The sequence below is a fragment of the Montipora foliosa genome, chromosome 7, assembly GCF_036669935.1.
Source record: "Montipora foliosa isolate CH-2021 chromosome 7, ASM3666993v2, whole genome shotgun sequence".
NCBI lineage: Eukaryota > Metazoa > Cnidaria > Anthozoa > Scleractinia > Acroporidae > Montipora > Montipora foliosa.
The window spans coordinates 1589258-1592495 of NC_090875.1; the positions used below are offsets into that span (position 1 = coordinate 1589258).

A 3238-nucleotide genomic window follows, 5' to 3' on the forward strand; every position below is an offset into this window, starting at 1 on the left:
AGTAGCCCCTTGCATTTCACCAAAGTGCAAACATTGTACTGATCTACAACTTGAATAGTGTGGCTGATATGGTGCAGGGACGAAAGCATAGGGTCTCTTGCTGAGGTGAATTTCACTTGTTCCTCTACAGCAAGCACATCATGCTCCATTACCTGTACTTGCTGTCGCAGTTTCCCTTCCAAACATGAAAAGACAGACAAAATTTTTGTCCTGAAAGAAATTCCTTTGTAGTGAACAGTCTGAACCGAGTCATCACTGCATTTCTTTGGCGTCCAAGTTAGGTTTTAGCTTTCGCCTAATGGCCCAGGCTGATGTTAAAGCTTCAAGGTAGGACTTCTAATTAGCGTTAAATCTTTCGGGCTTCTTGGTTCCCTTTGCCAGCTTCTCCCTTCTGGGTTGGTGGCATGGTTGCTGAAAGAACCATTGACAGCAGGGACAATCACTTGGACACATGTAGGAAGGCCTGCACCTTCCAGAAGCTGGGATGCATACTTCAGTTTGGCAAGATCCATCATGGAATGCCTCTCAGGACTGAGACACCAAAAGGGTTGTTGGAGCATAGACGCTCGTCAAAACCTAGGAACACAGTTCACAGCAGAAATATATATGTCAAAAGAGTGAGAGATTGCTTGAAATAGGACAAAATTGCAATTTGAGCTGGGCAGTGGTGGTGAAGGCTGGTGAATTATATTCTCAACTTACCTTCCACTACCCCTCTTTAGTTATATTCCACAGAGTTCCAACAATTCGTCACCTGACCTTTGTTTCAAAAACATGATGATTCTGCTGAATGCATGAAATTATTGTTCCAGAAATAAAAAGAGCAGCTTAAAATATGCCACCATGCCGGTTTTCGTAAGTATATCGTTTAAAATGATGTTGTTACAGTTGAAAGAAATTATAAAACTAGAAAGGGAATCGTGAAAAAGACGCTTTGCTACCCAGTCTTCTAAGTTTTCAAACCAATTTAAAAGTCTTCTTTCGAATTATGAAATTATGAAAATTTCTACCCTTGCACATTTATTCTCGCTTATTTGACTCATGGTAAAAATAGGACTCTGAGCTATGTGGTGCGTAATGAAAAATTACAGTGTAAGGCAACACCTTGCCAAAACTTAAGTTATCACTCTACAGCAAGCTTATCATAGTACAGTAATCTTTAGGCGTTCAGAATAGCAAAAAAAGTATATTCGTTGGCAGAGTTTCAGTTCTTGACGAGGCTGTGGTTCGGAGAAGGGAAGTTTCGTGTTAATTTCAAGAATGGTTGCGATGCACAAAGTGACTTCACGTTTCTGTCTCTCAACGGTACACTTTTGTCAGGCCGCAAAGGAAATGTTAACACAGCATAGCACAATAGATGCACTTCAATGAAATACTACTTTCAATGTCAAATTACATGTGCCAGTGGGCTTTTGGGGTGTACAATTTAGATAAAATTGACTCATTTGCTCAACCGTTTGTACAAGGGTATTCCTAACAGCCAAAAACAGATATTTCCTAGATGCTTTTCCAAAATAAATTAATGCTTTGGAAAGAGCAGGAAATGTATTACAATATGCCCCAATTGCATTGATAGCTGTCATCATGTTTATGTACACGAGTGATAACAAGATCCACCATGATAAAAATGGCGTGTTTGTAAACTTCCTTCAATTTCAGAAAAAAATAAGCGCTTTGAAATCTTTGAATATTATTTTCGAAAATAACTCACTATAGGTGACATTTAGGCAAAATATAAAGAAAATCGAAATTTGACGAGTGACTACAGATTTTCAATATTTACATAAATTGGCTCTTTAGTTTCTAAGTTCAAGTACACAGACACTGGCCATTGAGAAACAGGTTTGTGTTACCAGGAAACAGGTGCAACATCTGGGACATCAATACAAATAATGCAAGGGGTTTTGAAAATAAATCTCCATAGGGTTCAGTATTGGAACGAAATACAGCACTGCTTTTCGTTACAAGAACAATTTGCAACATTATGCTACTCGTAACATGGAACAAAGAGCTCACCTTCACTTTCACTGGAGCTGATGTTCGTCTGACACCTTTCACTATTTCCACTGCTTAATATTTAAATCAAAGTAGAGTCTATGATGCCCATGAAACTGCGAATTACTAAGAAACTGTTGACAATGACCACACCTGCATCTTTGACCTCTCTTCTTGGCATCTGAAGTCTCCTGGAAACCTTTCCTCTTCATTTGCAATGCTCTGTCGTCAACTTGACTCCTTCCAAACGTCTTGCCTCAGAATCATACTTTGTAGAGGTCCCTTGTAGAGATCATGTTAGAACAGGAACAGTCCCCCTTTCCAATCAGATAAAGCCTGCCAGTTCAGCTTCCTGGGCCATTGTCTACACCACCCTCAGGGGGACCTGATTTCTAAATATGCTCTGTACCATCCGACATACGGCAAAACAAGACCTGGTGGACGTAAAGTTCTATTGACTAAGCTGCTGAGCTCATCAACCCAGAAAATCCCACTCTTCCTCACGAAATACAAACATTGGTGCAGGATCCCAAAGCCTGGAAGCGCATGGAGGTTGACTGCTGGCACCTTTGGGACCCCGCATGAGCACCTCAGCCGAGCAGAGAGCTATTTAATAACTTATAGTCAAACCAATCTTAACACTGTTCCTACACGGGAAGAATTTTTAAGAGATGTTTTGGACAGTTTTTGACACGCTGATCCTTCTAGTCGTGTAGCCAAGAAGAACACAGGGATGGTGGCATTCATTGTCACATGGCTGTGAAGTTAAGTGCTAGACTTTGTTGGCTAAAAGTAGGCCACACTCTGAGGCAACCTGTGGCCGGGATGCGGCAAGCCTCTTTTCCATGGCCTAGTTCCAAAAATCAGTTAAATATATGAGCTGCTCAATGAGCAGCATATTAGATATTGTAAAAGAACAGTTTATTCACAGATAAAAAGTTTACAAAAATAGACAAAAAAACTATCAAAATGCTAAGTAAATTAAACTTAAATATTACAGAAATACACTAAGTGAAACTGGCTGGTAAGTACCACTAAGTAAGTTAAATATTAATATGTTCATTCTCAATAGAGGAGAAATTGGGTGAGACACAAAAACCCGAAAAGAGGTTCTCTGAAAGGCGAAAATAGTCTAATCCTACACCTTATATCGTCTAGGATGATCCAAATTATGACCTTAGAATCCTCATGACCATTGTGGAGGGTCGCCTTATTTTGGCAGAACCATACTCCATAAAGAATG

The 3238-nt window shown here is 39.9% G+C and overlaps 1 pseudogene; it reads right to left on the reverse strand.

Moving 5' to 3' along the window:
* Positions 1–2782: 2782 nt before the first annotated feature.
* LOC138012145 (U2 spliceosomal RNA) lies at positions 2783–2945 on the reverse strand (annotated as a pseudogene).
* Between the last annotated feature and the right edge of the window lie 293 nt (positions 2946–3238).